The sequence below is a fragment of the Protopterus annectens genome, chromosome 10.part0 (genome assembly GCF_019279795.1).
Source record: "Protopterus annectens isolate FY-2018-M chromosome 10.part0, PAN1.0, whole genome shotgun sequence".
NCBI lineage: Eukaryota > Metazoa > Chordata > Ceratodontiformes > Protopteridae > Protopterus > Protopterus annectens.
The window spans coordinates 1606679625-1606697533 of NC_056744.1; the positions used below are offsets into that span (position 1 = coordinate 1606679625).

Consider the following 17909-nt stretch of genomic DNA (forward strand, 5'->3'; position numbering starts at 1 on the left):
TTTTGTGTTGTCCTAATTTGTTTTTATTTAACAGTGGGCCATAACACTGGTAAGGACCACTCCAGGTGGTGGTGTCCCCACATTCATAATGGCTACTCATATGTACAGACCAGTACTCCAACATAAGTCATCACAGATGAGCCAGGTGCAGGTCACAGTGTCAAAAGCTGCATTCTAGGATGTAATCCTTAGACTCCACCATGTCCTCAGACCACCAACACACATCCATACATGTGGTATGACATATAATGGTACAATACCAAGTAACCTTTGACTGGTGGACTGTACCTAGCCCTACAACAACTGTGCAGAGTATCCATGTACTGACACAGTTGCATCATGTGTTATGCAATTCAATGATACCACTGTTTGCAACCAGGTCAGCTGTACACATATCAGGGTCCCTCAGATATTGACAGCATTAACAGATGACTGTTGCTGTGTACCATTCAGTGTATACACAGCCTGACATGAAGCTATGATTGTACGTGATGTTTATGTGGAGAGCAAATTGTTTTGACATTTGTGTAGGATACAACCTGGGATGTGGTCAGGTCCCATACAGCCTGTATGTATGGCATTAGAGAGAGCAGCTTGTACCTGCATAGTTGTTATTACAGGGGCTCTGTAGTGTACATGGATATATGAGTGTGTACCTGTAGGGGGGGCAGTGTGTTTATGTTATCCAAGACCCTATCTAAATGAACAGGTGCTATTTCCGTAGGTGCAGTACTTCTCATGCCATAGTGCTGTGAAGCACAGCAGGTCTTGTTGTTGCCATTATGTTTCATGACACAGCTATGGAATCCTCTGTGTTTTGCCTCATAATATGTGGATGATTAGTTTCACAGTAGCTTTGTGTGACATTATATGGTATATCTGCATCTTACTGAGGCTGACCATGATCCACGGTGGTGGTGCTGCGGTAGCGTTGTCGCCTCACAGTAAGACACTGTCCAGTTCGACTCTCAGCTAGAGAGTCTTCTGGGTGGAGACATGCGTGAATGGGCATTCCTTCATTGAAGGTTGTGCATCAGGGCTGGCAACTCAGTACGTAAAAATCAACTGCCAATCATTAGTGGACCGGAGGTCCACTGTGGCGACCCCTAATTGGGAAAAGCCCGAAAGACACAACAACTGATGCTGACCATGGATCAACTTCTACTCATGTGTGTTGACTCTTGCACCAGTTACTACCTTCTGTGGTACAGTTTAAGGCAGGGTACCACCGGTTTGCCTTCATGTTTGTGTTTGGTTGATTCCTGTTTCTGTCCCAGTGGCAAGATCACTGCACATATGTAAGTGCTTAAAGTGCATTTGTGTAGGCCCAGCATTTGCACATGCATTGTACATCTGCATGGGTGCCATGACAGTCACTACTTTGCTTTTAAGCAGCATAACATTAGCTTTGAAGACTGACCATGTGTGGCATACTGTTAGCCCTGTTGGTGTGACTATGGTGATCCAGGTCACTGGTGTTGATGAAATCCAACATGCATTGAGCACATGTGTTAGTACATGATGAGTCTTCCCAGTTCATAATGGGATAGCTGAGTGGCCATGATTATGGTTTCCTGTCTCGAAACTGGTATTCCCCATTACAGCACAATGACAGTTGGAAATTTTGAGGCATGGTGGATGGTCGGTCACAAGGTGCAATTTGGATTACACTTTGGCACAAAGGTAGTTGCTCAGCATAATGCATCTTACATTGTGCAAGTGCAACTAACGTGGGGGTGTACATATCCCTCAGGAAGTTGGACACACCTGTGGCCCATGTGTTCCAATAAAGGATGATGGCCAAGATGTGAGGTATGTGTTATAACATGGTCATGCAGGGGTGCTCTCCAAAGCATTGAACCATATCTCAATCACTGCACAGATATGTTCTCCATGTTTCAGATTGCTGTAAGTGTGTCCATATTGAGTACCTTATTTGTATCATTGAGTAGCAAGACCCACAGTTTGTTTCTTGGCTGTCCCTGTTGCACCACTGGACTTTCACTTGAACCTGGCATGATGAGGGCACTGTAGGGGAAGCATGGGCTGTTGCCAGTATCCAGATTCTAAGGAGTGACAGGTGCAGGCCCTGTCTGTCAAAGCATCATGGTCTGTCAACCATGTTATCCCAGGCAGAGAGATGCTGGATACTCTTTGAATTACACCAATACATTACACAATTGTGGAATACAATCCTTGTCCCTTTACTGCTGCATCATTCTGGCCAATGGCAGCATGCTTCCCAGGACTTGGGACATATCTGCATGGGCCACAAGACTTGACAGTTCCTACATGTGTTTCCATGCAGTCCAGGCTACTGCATCACAAGTCCTGCACAACAACATCATAGAATATGCCAGAGACATGTGTATAGTTCTAAAGGTGGTCTGAGTGTATGGGTATGTGGCTAATCATGGCAGACAGGCAGTTGACAGTATGTTTGCCCTCATATAGCTTGGTGTGTAACATAGTGCTAGAGTTTGTATTCACAAATGAGTACTGTTGGCCATTTTTCTGGCTACGTGTTCCGAGGTGTGACACAATTATGCAAACTATGTCATACAGTCTTTGTATTCTGTTGTCTGTCTATTCCAACTTGGAAGGCCTCTTGCTTGGCCAGATACTTAGAGGCCTCTGTGAATATGTGTGATATCTGGTGGCATGTGTGTGTGTCCTAACTGTGTTCTGGTAAGGGTATGTGTTGGTTGTGGTGATGAGATGCATGTGTTAACCTACACCTCTTGACTGCCTAGTCCAGTCATGGGTGTAGAATGGACGGCCTCCAAGCTCACCCCTGTAGCTGCATCCAGACAATGTGTGGGGTGTGGTGTTAGGCGGGTTTGGCAGTGTACATGGCATAGAGATTTCATTCCCCCAGGATGGCCACATACACTAAGCTGACATTAGTAAACACCAGTAGCTGACAAGTGGACATGCCTGTATGAGCATTCAGTACTATAAGTACCACATACTGTACTTAGTTTATTTACTGCTTATGAAAATGTTTTAGACAGTGATGCGCACATGTAAATATTTGTGTTATGGACGTGGCAACACTAGCTATTACAGGAAAATGGTAGCTGCCTTTAGTGGCAATCCCACTCTGAGGACCACATCATATCCTGATAGTTGATTATAGATGATGCAAGTGTGAACAGGGCTGTATCCTTGCCTGGGTATATACTCACATACCCAGCAGAACCATGAGCTCTGTTGGGCACAGACACCCACTCCCCACACAGAGTCAAATATCAATAGACTCTACTGCCACTATCGACATGATCAGGATATAATCAGATAGTGTACGCCATCACCTATGAAGCAGCTATTACACATGGGCAGCACTTTCCTACATCTTACACCCCTACTGCAGATGTCACACTGCAGTTAAAGATGATATGCACCCTGTTTCATTACCAGTACTGTCAACATATTTCCAAGCAGCTGTTTGTCTGGCAATGAGAGGTTAGGCTACACAAATCTAAATGTTCAACCAGTGTGTCTCTACTGTCAATATCCACTCTATGTAGGTGTGCACATAGCCATTTGGCACAGCCCTGTAACAAGGGTCAGTACACATTTGCAGAACATGTACACATGCACAGCTGTCATTTCTTGCAAACAATACTAGAGAGGTGGATATTAGGCAAGGTGGACTTTTAGGCAAGGCTCGAAAGACAAACCCACCACTATAAATAGCACAAGTAACCAGTAACTGAGGGTATTGCTACTCAACGCCAGAAGTCTAAACCTCAAAATGCACACACTCGAGGCACTCCCCAGTATGGAGAACATCGATATCTGTGCAGTAACAGAAACCTGGTTTAAGGCTCCAGAGAGCACCCTAGCACTACCAGGCTATAACTCATACCACATATTTTGGCCACAGAACCCAGACCAGAACACAAAAGGCGGGGGTGTATCCATATTCATCAAGGATACTCACACCTCCAGGTTAGTGGTGCAGCACGATGCATCAGAGATCATCCAAGTGCAAATGACAATGGGCAAAACTGCAATCCAAATTGTAGCTTGCTAAAGATCACCCACCATGACCCAGGACCCACATTCCCCATTTCTGGGTCACTGGGAAATATGCAGGTCCTACCAAACACCCTAATACTGGGTGATTTCAACTACCCAAACATTAACTGGGAGAACTACTCAAGTACTAACTCCCTTGCCCAGTGCTTCCTAGAATTTATAAACTCAAACACCCTGGATCAACTGGTCAACACCCCCACCAGAGGGAACAACATATTGGACCTGGTCATCACCAACATGGGCGACTGGTTTTCCACACCCGATGTCAACCCCTAATTGGGTTAGATCAGACCATAGACTAATCACTCTGGATATTCACATTCCACCCACAACCCAACCAAGGAAACCACCATGAAAATATTTTCCAAAGCAGATTTCATGTTGCTTAAGACTGAGGTGGAAAGGTTCACGGCCCCCATTCCAGTGGACAATGCTGTCCAAGATGCTGAAACCTACACAAAGGCACTCTATGATCATCTGCAGGAATGCATGGATCATGCTATCCCAAGTCAAATCTAGACTCACTCCTCCAAGAAAAGGAAACTGGTCTGGTGGACCCCTGCCATAAACAGGATCTACAATACAAGAAGGAAACTAGTACAGATAAGAGCAAAATCCCTAGAAGGACAGACATCCCGGATCTGTATCAGCAAGAAACTATGATCTCTCATGAAATCATCCAAGGCTAGCGTCAAAAGACAAATTTCCAAGGACCCTATCGATAACCACAAAGTGTTCTTTAGCTATGTCATGAACCTAAGTGGGAACTCTCAGATCTGCTCTGAGTTGGTGCAGACTGGCACAAAATACACTGAACTGACTGATATTGCCAACATTTTGGCAGACAGGTTCAGTGCAAACTTCACTTCCCTCTCACCCCCTAAACAGCCCATAACCATACGAGAGAAATGTACGGCCCTGGCAATCACCGACACACAGGTTAAAACAGACCTATCCAAAGTCAAAATATAGCCTCAATGGGACCAGACAGTGTCCCAGGCTGAGTTTTATAAGAGCTCCAAATAAACTAACCCATCACCTAAACACACTGTTCAAACCCAGCCTCTCTACAGGCTACATACCCACAGAGTGGTGCGCAGCAACAGTTATCTCACTGCACAAAGGTGGTGCCACAACGGACCCCAGGAACTATTGCCCTATAAGCCTGACTACCCTGGTCTGCAAGGCTATGGAGTGTATCATCATGGAACTCATTTACAGAGACATTGGGAACCTCCAGACACTCGACCCAACCCAGGTCATCTTGATTCAGTGCAAATCATGCCTACTTAACCTGTTTGACATCTTACAGTCACCTAGACTTTAGGTGAGAGGTGTGGAAGTTCACACATACTACCTGGACCTCGCCAAGGATTTTGACACCATTCCCCACTCAGGTATTATTTATAAACTCACCAGCCAGTACATACACCCATACATCACAGGTTGGGTTGCCAACAGGCTTACACACAGAACCCACATGGTAAGCCTAGCAGCCTCCAGGTCCAACTCTTAACCAGTCACAACTGGTGTCCCACAGGACTCAGTCCTGGGATCCCTACTGTTTGCCATATACTTCTCAGAGGTACAGGCAAACACAGGTGGACTACAGCAGACTGTGTTTGGCAATTACTGCAAACTGGGAGCCATAATTGACAGTCCAGCTGTCACAGATGTCCTTCAAGGGGCCTCACATAGACCAACACAGGGTGTCAAAGTCATGGCCTCCAGCTAAACGCCACAAACTGCATGGCCATTCCATTTTGGGAAAACTAAACACCGACATATTAACACATGAGTGGCAGCCACTTTAATACAGACGAGGTAATGGGTATGTGAGGATTACATTAGATAGTGTTCTCTCCTTTGACAATCATATCTCCAAACTAGTTAAGGCATCCTTCTCTGTAGGCCATCTGATTACTTAGGGGTTTGCATATAGATATACTGAGGTTATTGTGCCCCTTTACTCATCACTCATCAATCCCATCATCGAGTATGATAACCCATTTGGGATGTACCTCAGAAGACACATCCAACAGCTGGAGGGTCCACAAACTTACCTCGCCAAGAGGATTACTGGCCTCAGACATGTGTCCTATGCTGCCAGACTGAATGAACTCTTGCATTACTCAGTGGCATCTCATTTACTCAGAGATGATCTTTGCTGGCCAACAAAGCCATGTCCAAGTCAGGCTTAATGGATATGCTCCACCTATGAGAATCCATGTCACAGTGAGCCACACACTGTAATGAGCTACACCTTGCCACAACCATAACTGGAAGATGCTGGAGTGACAGATTCTTGTCATATGTACTCCCCATGCTTTGGAACTACATCCCTGATTACATTATATGGAGCCCCTCACTAACACAGGGAAACCTTGCAGAGTGGATGGGGAACAGTGGATACACCCCAGGGATCCTGCAATTGGCTCTGCTCCACAGAGGGACAGTTAGTTAATCAATGGGGTGGCCTCGGGCAGTTAGCCAAGTACCTACCTATGTACCTATGAACCTATACATAAAGTATCAGCACATGCTGATAGCTTAATTTGCTGTTCAGGTGCTGACTTACCTTGTGCCAAAAGCAGCTGTGTGTGCAATAGTTGAGGGCTGCCTATGTAGGATGCACACAGTAGACCGCCTATACATGGCAATTTACAGGTGGTCTTGTGTGTGTGCCATCCATGTTTACTGTGTGTGTGCAGGTGGAGAAGGGTGTCAGTCCATAGGTGCCTACACTGTCAGTGCGTGTGCTATACATTCCCTCTTTGCCAAGGCATGGGCATACTGGGCACCCCTCCGTCTGCCTACTGGGGCTGGCTCAGGGTGTTCATGGACTGAGTCCCTCTGTGCCTGTAGGGCCCTTGGCAATGGTGGTGGGCTGTGAGGGCCTTCACCATTCTGCCCCTACTGCAGGTGTTTCTGCAGTTTCATATTGTGTAGCATGGCACATACTATGAAGATGTGGGCACATGTACCTGGACAGTACTGCAAAGCTCCACCAGATATGTCCAAGCAATGGAACCATGATTTCAGCATCCCAAACACACACTCTATGATGATTCTGGTTTGTGCGTGTGCCTCATTATGGCATTCTTGCATGGGTGTGTGTGCATTTCTGATGGGAGTCATCATCCACAGGTCCAGTACATAGCCAGCATCCCCCACCAGGTGGCCATATGGGATATCCCTCCCTGGCAAATACCTGATACAGATGTGAGGCATGCCAGATGTGGGAGTCGTGATAGTTTTCAGGGCTGCCAGCACACACATCCATGATAATGCCCTGGGCATTGCACATGACCTGGCAGTTGATGGAGGGGTATCCCTTGCAGTTTATGTATCACCTACCCTGCTCACCGGGTGGTGACTTGATGTGTATGTGTGTGCAGTCTATTGCACCCAGTACCTCCAGGTATTCTGCCACATGGTGGAAGAGATGCATATTGCTGGTCAACTCCTCCTGCAATCGGGGGAAGTATATGTGCTCATTGGCATGTAGTAACATGGCATCCAGGAACTGGTGGATGCCGATGCCTGTGAGATCCCCAGGATATCCCCAGTTGGCCTTTGAAAGGTACCTGTGGCTAGTATTCTCAAGCTTACACATACCTTCGTGTCCACTGGGATGGGTTCCCCTCTGTTATTTCTGGCTCTCAGGTGTGGTCGGCACAGCTCAACAAGTTGCTGTATGGTGTCCCTGTCCACCCTGTAATGTTCTACTATCTCCAGATCATTTAGCCCCTGGTAGGTTACCCTGGGTCTGAACACTCTTCTCCTCCTTCAGTGCCTGAGGTTGTTGTCAGCATCATCCTCCACCCCGCCTTCAGTCTCCAGCACATGCTGATGAATCAAAGCTATGGCAGCCCCTAACATGTACATATTAAAAGTTCCCCGTCTGTATACACCTATGGTGCAGAGTGTATGGGAATACACAAGTGTGTGTGAGGTGCTTTCACACTTTATACTATTGTGCTATGGATGCTGCTGATGTCATTGGGTGTGTATGTGCAATTCCAGCTGCAGGGTATCTTAATTATAGGTTTTACAGTGAGTACTGCAATTGTGGGGCCTTTGGTGTTGAATTATGCTTGCCTGCCATGATTCATCTGTTGCCCTTTAATTCACTTTTCCACCTGAATCCCCTCCCATTGTCAGGCATGCATCCAGCTGCAGGCTTTCTTGTTTTGTACTTTTCCTACCCAGGAATGTGTTGCGAAATGTGTTCTGTAGCTGATGTACTGCAATTTTGCTTTGTTCTACTGTGACAGTACTGTTTGCTTTGCAGTATGGCACCTCCCCTTTCCTGTTCTGCAGGTACCTGCTAGCAGCCTTGTTAGCTGTTGTCAATGGCCCACTGTGGGTTCCTAGGTGTTAATTGCTGATTTGCATTCCAATTTCCATGCTGCAGCATTTCCTTATTTTTTTCCCGTATCCTTCTTGTTTCCACTCTGGTGCCCGCCGCAGACAGCCATTTATCAAGTTTGCAGCACGTTTTCATCCATGTTCACATGCACATTCGGTTACCTTGTGTGCTCTCAGCTAAACAAAGCTATGGCTACTTTGATACACCCCTGTCCTGCAGCTTTGCTTAGCAACAGGCAAACCGGATTAGCAATGCTCCAATGTGCTTACAGAAAAGGTGGCACACCCCTCTCTTGATGTCATCTTTGTCTCCAGGACACACCTCATTGTTGTAATGCTACACTGTGAGGTGCATCCTTACACCGGTGGGGAATTTGTGATTAATTATTACTATTCTCATTTGCATGGCATTGCCTACTATTTCCTAGTTACCGCGCAGAACACTGTCACAGCCCTTTAGCAACCCTTGCGCCATGGTGTGGTGTAGCATGCATGCCATTGACTATTACGGGGAAATCATGAAAAGTATTACATTGCAGTTTTATTCCATATAATTCTATTTTCATTGTGATCCCATTTGCTCACCGATGCCCTGCGCTTTAACTTCGCGTTAGTGTGGACATAACATTAAATGCTCTTTTTTATATTTTGTGCATTTTTTTCTGCCAATGGCTATATATTTAGCCATTGGCATATATTAACAGTATAATACATGTTTTGGTCCGCTGTCATGGCTCCGATTTTATGCTTGGAAAATGTAAACTGTTTTTTTTGGTTTACATTTCTGCATGCTTACACTACGCCTGCACCACTTCCTGAATCGCTATATACCTTCATTTGCATGCTACACTGCTGCACATGGGGTGATTAGCATACAGGCACCGAGAGCTGTGCAGGCATAGTGTACACAGGTAGTACACGTGGAAACAGCTCATACCTGAATCGCTCGGTGGCCATATTTGGTGTTAGATCGCCGACACTACGCCTGCACCTGGCGCAAGCTTCATGAATCCCGGGGAATGTTTTAGCTAATATTCAAAAGCCTAGAGAGGAGAGGTGCAGACCATCCCTGGCAAAGCAGTGTGGTCTGTTGACCATCTCCTTCCATGCTGACAAATATTGCACCTCCTTAGAATGACACGAGTAACTAAGCCAATTATTAAAGTCAGTGATCTTTTGTTCGTATTGTGGAATCATCCTTGGAGAAGGTAAAATGCTACTCAGTGCTAGGCTCATACCAGCCTGAGATACATATTCCAAGAACTCCATGATGTCTCTCTTCATATAGTCTATAAAGAGATAAATCTCAGGTCATTTACTCCCACATGGACTATGACTGAGTCATATTGGTACTTGTGGTCCAATGACCTGAGTGCATGCGTAACATGGTGGATCCTAGCCCCTGATAAGCAACAGACCGTGACTTTCTCCTTACTCAGCCTGGTGAGAGGGATATCAGTGTGTTTGACAATGGAGTCCCCAATGACCAGAAAGTTGGATTGTGTGGTGGCCTGCCTTATGGGCTTAGAGGTAAAGGCTCCATTAGATGTAGCTGTATGTGTTGATTTGGGTGTTGTTTTGAAAGAGTGCATATGGGGCTGCTGAGGGTGTTTTTTATGTGTACTTCATTTAGGAGGTCATTGTGGTTTAGGAAGGTTTCATTTACGTGCCTCAGCATATGTGGGTTGATATGCCTGCGTTGAATTGTATGTGATGGGTGCAGCATGTGCACTACTGACAAAGTTATTGACATTAAGAGTACTGTTATGTGAGAGTTTTGCCTCCAGTGACATTGTATAGCTGCATCTTTCACATACCATATGAGCTTCTTTGAGAATTAGCTGGTTGTCAATAAACATGAGACAGTTTCTACATTGCCTAATGATTCTCACATCCACCAAGCTGGTAATGGAGACAGTGGGAAAGTTCAAATCCATGCCAACAGACCCTTATTTTATTGATTAGACAATTGGAGTGAGAATATCAATCAATGTCAGGAGTATCCGGTTTGCAACTATGTGGACAGTGCTTGTCACTGCAAAATATTTGTCCTGTGTGCAATTAGGTATTGGAGAAATTTCAATCGTGCTTTTACAGGAAAAATGTCACTCAAGGTGTCTGAGTCTGTACAGAGCACTGCCAGACACTTGAGGGGAAACCAACACTTACAACCCGGAAAATAAAGGATGAAGTATTTAGGCAGATATTCTGAAGTTAAAAACAAATCAATAGTACTTACTGAAAACAAAGAATTAGCTTGTCAAGAATGATGAAAAGAGGGGAGTTGCATGAATGGCTACTGCCTGGGTATTACTAGTGCTGGTTTCACCACAGCTTCACTCTGTTGGGATACAACGCTCCTTTGTGTCTTTTCTCACCAGAAGCAAAACGTTAGCACCAATCCCAAGATAAGAAGCAGGCCACAGCCTGTTTCATGATCCATGATCAGTCATTGGACTGCTCCTTTTTGGCATTTACTTGTCAGAAGTCAAGGCCAATGTCAGTGGTCTCTGGCTAACTAAATTTGCAGATAATTGCAAATTAGGAGCTGTCATTGAATCTCACACTGACACAAATGTTCTCCAGGAGGGGCTGACACAGACAACCAACTGGTGTGAGAGCCATGGACTAAAGCTAAATGCCAAGAAATGCATAATAGTATCTTTTGAGAATTCATCCATCCATTGTAACTATCATACTGACAACACATCCCTTACAGTTGACCCAGTAGTCAGAGACTTAGGGACTCACATAGATAGTAATATAGCCTTTGATCATCACGTGTCTATAGTTGTGAAGAAATAATTCTATGTTGTGCAACCAATAAACAAAACTATGGCATCTAAGTCCAAGGAAGTCATTGTTCCACTGTATTTGGCATTCATCAGACCTATCATTGAGTACAATACCCCCTTTGGTATGTACCTAACCGACAATTGGAATGTCCACAAAGGTTACTCACTAAAAGAATACAGGGCGTAAGTAATATGTCCTATGCAGATCATCTCAAGACACTGTCCCTATATTCTGCCACCTACAGACATTTGAGGGGAGATCTATGCCTGGCATACAGGGAATTGTCAATCTCCACTCTGATAGACCTCCTGTATATCCACAAAACAAACAGCACCAGAATTACCCATTCTAAATGCTTAAACCTTGTCTGTGATATAAATAGGACCTGGAGAGATAGGTATATATCCCAGAGACTACCCCGTCTTGACAGACTTGGACAATTGAATGGGAAACCAGAAATTCATCCCTGGTTTGGCACCTATGTCTCTAATGGACACAGGCAGCCTGTAAATAGTTCATCTCTAGGGCCCATGTTTATACATATCAAGGGTATCAGAACTTGTCAGAGATTTGGGATGCATGTCTAGGCTTAAAAAGGCCTTTGTGGTCATTAGCCTAGTAAACATATATGAACCTATGAACCACAGTGTTGTCCCAGATGATGCAAGGTTCTGTAGGCTTGTTGTAGCATTTTCCTGGTAGATGTCTTGAATAGAAATGACATCAATCAGGAACATTAAGCACAGACACATACTGTCCAACCAGAAAGAGTCAGGAATCAATGTATTCTACTCCTTCTGTTACCAGGAAGAGAATATAACCATAAATTAGAAGCTGTCACCTATAAAACAGTTATTAGGTTTTCAGATGATCAGCAGTCTCCAGGAAATAATTTTGTTGTGCTCCTTCTATCACAAAGAGAAAACAAAAGCACTAATGCCAAGATAAATACTAGGAGGCAGAATGTGGGCTCTCCAGTAGCTGGTGGTCTTCCAATAGATGTTTAAAGGTAGGTTGAAAAAAATGGGTTAATATCCTAAACATTGCAGTGTGCACTAAGCAGTTAGATATGAAAAGTGGTAACTTAAGTTTTAACTGTCTAAATGCAGAGCCACTAGCTTTAAAAGAGCAAGATAAATTGAAAGGGGGAGGATACTTTTGTATCCTGGTTCTATGGAATACAGCGGGATGGCCAATAAATTTAAATATCTGAAGGGGAGTGATTTCACAAAATGATAGATTTGTACTTACTCACACCAGCCAATGAGAGGGGAGAGGCAAGGAGATATGAGCTCAAATTAACATAAGAGGCAGGCAACTAAAAAGACAGTTGTGAATAAAAACAAAACGACTAAAGGGTGGGAGGGTGGGAAACATTATTGAATTTCAGTCTGACTCACAAGATCCACAACTGTGGTCTCTTTCAAAGTTTTAATATGCAATTAAAAGCAGAGTGCAAGTAAAACACAGTGTAAAAAATCTTGCTCTAGCCTAGATACTGTCAGGCTCTGACAAGTTGGTCAGAAAGGAAAGCTCTTTCAGAGGAGCTTAAACTTTTTCTGGTACTTAAAGGCCCTCTTTTCTTGAGGCCCCAGTGGTTCAGCAGACAGAACAACGATCGTTGTACTTTTTCAGATTATCATGCAAGATTCACATGTGAAGCAAGGACAGGGTCCCCTTCACAGTTTTACAAGCAACTAAAGAAACACACGCCCGAACAGGGACTTGAACCCTGGACCCTCAGATTAAAAGTCTGATGCTCTACCGACTGAGCTATCCGGGCTTCAGGCTTCAGCGTGCCTGCTAGTTCTCTTCACCAGGCTGCATTCAGACCGGGCCTTTCTCCTAGTTCTTAAATATCCACTTCAAAGAATGGGGCAAACAGACAAAAGAAATACGTTCAGCAAGCAACTTGAAGGAAAATGTCCCATTCGAGACATTCACTCTATCGCAGTGACAGTCAAGTAGTGGTGTCACTAAAGGTGTACTTTCACTACAAGGCAGCTACCCTTCAACTGCTCTGTCTTCCCATTATACTCCAGTGGAATGACACTAGCCTGTACTCGGTGACTGCATTGCGGTGTTGCTGCTGCAAGTCTACTGTAGTGACTCATGGGACGGTATACCATGCCTAACAAACATTGTCAGTAACACATCATTCTAGGTCATGACAACTTCAGAAGCTGAAAAGTCATCCGCTGCTGATTGCTGTCCTGTCATTTTGTCAAAATGTAGCTGCACAGTATCCATCCAGGGCCCTCTGCTCTTCGTTAATCTTCTTCCATACCACCTCTTTCTTAGAAGAAATTATAGCAGCACCAGCAGCATTCGCAGACCTGTGCAACTGCCTTGTACCCCATATGCATGCTTAGCCCTCACCTGCTAATTGAGGTGTCCATCTAGCATGTAAAACAAGGTGTTGAAGGCTGGGGTTCAGTGTTTAGCTGCTGGAGGGAGGAGTTCAACCTTTATCGAAGCCCAGAAAGGGAAAAGTCAGTAAAGTAATATCACTAGACAGCCTCAGAAAATGATTCCAAAGATAACTTGCAGGGAAAATCGCAACGGAACTTCATCTTGCTCTAGCCTCTAGCATGTAAAACAAGGTGTTGAAGGCTGGGGTTCAGTGTTTAGCTGCTGGAGGGAGGAGTTCAACCTTTATCGAAGCCCAGAAAGGGAAAAGTCAGTAAAGTAATATCACTAGACAGCCTCAGAAAATGATTCCAAAGATAACTGGAGGGGAAAATCGCAACGGAACTTCATCTTGCTCTAGCCTAGATACTGTCAGGCTCTGACAAGTTGGTCAGAAAGGAAAGCTCTTTCAGAGGAGCTTAAACTTTTTTTTCTGGTACTTAAAGGCCCTCTTTTCTTGAGGCCCCAGTGGTTCAGCAGACAGAACAACGATCGTTGTACTTTTTCAGATTATCATGCAAGATTCACATGTGAAGCAAGGACAGGGTCCCCTTCACAGTTTTACAAGCAACTAAAGAAACACACGCCCGAACAGGGACTTGAACCCTGGACCCTCAGATTAAAAGTCTGATGCTCTACCGACTGAGCTATCCGGGCTTCAGGCTTCAGCGTGCCTGCTAGTTCTCTTCACCAGGCTGCATTCAGACCGGGGCCTTTCTCCTAGTTCTTAAATATCCACTTCAAAGAATGGGGCAAACAGACAAAAGAAATACGTTCAGCAAGCAACTTGAAGGAAAATGTCCCATTCGAGACATTCACTCTATCGCAGTGACAGTCAAGTAGTGGTGTCACTAAAGGTGTACTTTCACTACAAGGCAGCTACCCTTCAACTGCTCTGTCTTCCCATTATACTCCAGTGGAATGACACTAGCCTGTACTCGGTGACTGCATTGCGGTGTTGCTGCTGCAAGTCTACTGTAGTGACTCATGGGACGGTATACCATGCCTAACAAACATTGTCAGTAACACATCATTCTAGGTCATGACAACTTCAGAAGCTGAAAAGTCATCCGCTGCTGATTGCTGTCCTGTCATTTTGTCAAAATGTAGCTGCACAGTATCCATCCAGGGCCCTCTGCTCTTCGTTAATCTTCTTCCATACCACCTCTTTCTTAGAAGAAATTATAGCAGCACCAGCAGCATTCGCAGACCTGTGCAACTGCCTTGTACCCCATATGCATGCTTAGCCCTCACCTGCTAATTGAGGTGTCCATCTAGCATGTAAAACAAGGTGTTGAAGGCTGGGGTTCAGTGTTTAGCTGCTGGAGGGAGGAGTTCAACCTTTATCGAAGCCCAGAAAGGGAAAAGTCAGTAAAGTAATATCACTAGACAGCCTCAGAAAATGATTCCAAAGATAACTTGCAGGGAAAATCGCAACGGAACTTCATCTTGCTCTAGCCTCTAGCATGTAAAACAAGGTGTTGAAGGCTGGGGTTCAGTGTTTAGCTGCTGGAGGGAGGAGTTCAACCTTTATCGAAGCCCAGAAAGGGAAAAGTCAGTAAAGTAATATCACTAGACAGCCTCAGAAAATGATTCCAAAGATAACTGGAGGGGAAAATCGCAACGGAACTTCATCTTGCTCTAGCCTAGATACTGTCAGGCTCTGACAAGTTGGTCAGAAAGGAAAGCTCTTTCAGAGGAGCTTAAACTTTTTCTTCTGGTACTTAAAGGCCCTCTTTTCTTGAGGCCCCAGTGGTTCAGCAGACAGAACAACGATCGTTGTACTTTTCAGATTATCATGCAAGATTCACATGTGAAGCAAGGACAGGGTCCCCTTCACAGTTTTACAAGCAACTAAAGAAACACACGCCCGAACAGGGACTTGAACCCTGGACCCTCAGATTAAAAGTCTGATGCTCTACCGACTGAGCTATCCGGGCTTCAGGCTTCAGCGTGCCTGCTAGTTCTCTTCACCAGGCTGCATTCAGACCGGGGCCTTTCTCCTAGTTCTTAAATATCCACTTCAAAGAATGGGGCAAACAGACAAAAGAAATACGTTCAGCAAGCAACTTGAAGGAAAATGTCCCATTCGAGACATTCACTCTATCGCAGTGACAGTCAAGTAGTGGTGTCACTAAAGGTGTACTTTCACTACAAGGCAGCTACCCTTCAACTGCTCTGTCTTCCCATTATACTCCAGTGGAATGACACTAGCCTGTACTCGGTGACTGCATTGCGGTGTTGCTGCTGCAAGTCTACTGTAGTGACTCATGGGACGGTATACCATGCCTAACAAACATTGTCAGTAACACATCATTCTAGGTCATGACAACTTCAGAAGCTGAAAAGTCATCCGCTGCTGATTGCTGTCCTGTCATTTTGTCAAAATGTAGCTGCACAGTATCCATCCAGGGCCCTCTGCTCTTCGTTAATCTTCTTCCATACCACCTCTTTCTTAGAAGAAATTATAGCAGCACCAGCAGCATTCGCAGACCTGTGCAACTGCCTTGTACCCCATATGCATGCTTAGCCCTCACCTGCTAATTGAGGTGTCCATCTAGCATGTAAAACAAGGTGTTGAAGGCTGGGGTTCAGTGTTTAGCTGCTGGAGGGAGGAGTTCAACCTTTATCGAAGCCCAGAAAGGGAAAAGTCAGTAAAGTAATATCACTAGACAGCCTCAGAAAATGATTCCAAAGATAACTTGCAGGGAAAATCGCAACGGAACTTCATCTTGCTCTAGCCTCTAGCATGTAAAACAAGGTGTTGAAGGCTGGGGTTCAGTGTTTAGCTGCTGGAGGGAGGAGTTCAACCTTTATCGAAGCCCAGAAAGGGAAAAGTCAGTAAAGTAATATCACTAGACAGCCTCAGAAAATGATTCCAAAGATAACTGGAGGGGAAAATCGCAACGGAACTTCATCTTGCTCTAGCCTAGATACTGTCAGGCTCTGACAAGTTGGTCAGAAAGGAAAGCTCTTTCAGAGGAGCTTAAACTTTTTCTGGTACTTAAAGGCCCTCTTTTCTTGAGGCCCCAGTGGTTCAGCAGACAGAACAACGATCGTTGTACTTTTTCAGATTATCATGCAAGATTCACATGTGAAGCAAGGACAGGGTCCCCTTCACAGTTTTACAAGCAACTAAAGAAACACACGCCGAACAGGGACTTGAACCCTGGACCCTCAGATTAAAAGTCTGATGCTCTACCGACTGAGCTATCCGGGCTTCAGGCTTCAGCGTGCCTGCTAGTTCTCTTCACCAGGCTGCATTCAGACCGGGGCCTTTCTCCTAGTTCTTAAATATCCACTTCAAAGAATGGGGCAAACAGACAAAAGAAATACGTTCAGCAAGCAACTTGAAGGAAAATGTCCCATTCGAGACATTCACTCTATCGCAGTGACAGTCAAGTAGTGGTGTCACTAAAGGTGTACTTTCACTACAAGGCAGCTACCCTTCAACTGCTCTGTCTTCCCATTATACTCCAGTGGAATGACACTAGCCTGTACTCGGTGACTGCATTGCGGTGTTGCTGCTGCAAGTCTACTGTAGTGACTCATGGGACGGTATACCATGCCTAACAAACATTGTCAGTAACACATCATTCTAGGTCATGACAACTTCAGAAGCTGAAAAGTCATCCGCTGCTGATTGCTGTCCTGTCATTTTGTCAAAATGTAGCTGCACAGTATCCATCCAGGGCCCTCTGCTCTTCGTTAATCTTCTTCCATACCACCTCTTTCTTAGAAGAAATTATAGCAGCACCAGCAGCATTCGCAGACCTGTGCAACTGCCTTGTACCCCATATGCATGCTTAGCCCTCACCTGCTAATTGAGGTGTCCATCTAGCATGTAAAACAAGGTGTTGAAGGCTGGGGTTCAGTGTTTAGCTGCTGGAGGGAGGAGTTCAACCTTTATCGAAGCCCAGAAAGGGAAAAGTCAGTAAAGTAATATCACTAGACAGCCTCAGAAAATGATTCCAAAGATAACTTGCAGGGAAAATCGCAACGGAACTTCATCTTGCTCTAGCCTCTAGCATGTAAAACAAGGTGTTGAAGGCTGGGGTTCAGTGTTTAGCTGCTGGAGGGAGGAGTTCAACCTTTATCGAAGCCCAGAAAGGGAAAAGTCAGTAAAGTAATATCACTAGACAGCCTCAGAAAATGATTCCAAAGATAACTGGAGGGGAAAATCGGAACGGAACTTCATCTTGCTCTAGCCTAGATACTGTCAGGCTCTGACAAGTTGGTCAGAAAGGAAAGCTCTTTCAGAGGAGCTTAAACTTTTTTTTCTGGTACTT

The 17909-nt window shown here is 44.9% G+C and overlaps 4 non-coding genes across 4 annotated transcripts; all 4 read right to left on the bottom strand.

The window, feature by feature from the left end:
- Window positions 1-12921: 12921 nt before the first annotated feature.
- Window positions 12922-12994, bottom strand: TRNAK-UUU. Its single transcript has one exon. It is a non-coding gene; the product is annotated as a tRNA-Lys (tRNA).
- Window positions 12995-14204: 1210 nt separating this feature from the next.
- TRNAK-UUU lies at window positions 14205-14277 on the bottom strand. Its single transcript has one exon. It is a non-coding gene; the product is annotated as a tRNA-Lys (tRNA).
- A 1210-nt stretch (window positions 14278-15487) lies between these two features.
- Window positions 15488-15560, bottom strand: TRNAK-UUU. The gene has a single exon. It is a non-coding gene; the product is annotated as a tRNA-Lys (tRNA).
- Window positions 15561-16766: 1206 nt separating this feature from the next.
- On the bottom strand, window positions 16767-16840 carry TRNAK-UUU. The gene has a single exon. It is a non-coding gene; the product is annotated as a tRNA-Lys (tRNA).
- Between the last annotated feature and the right edge of the window lie 1069 nt (window positions 16841-17909).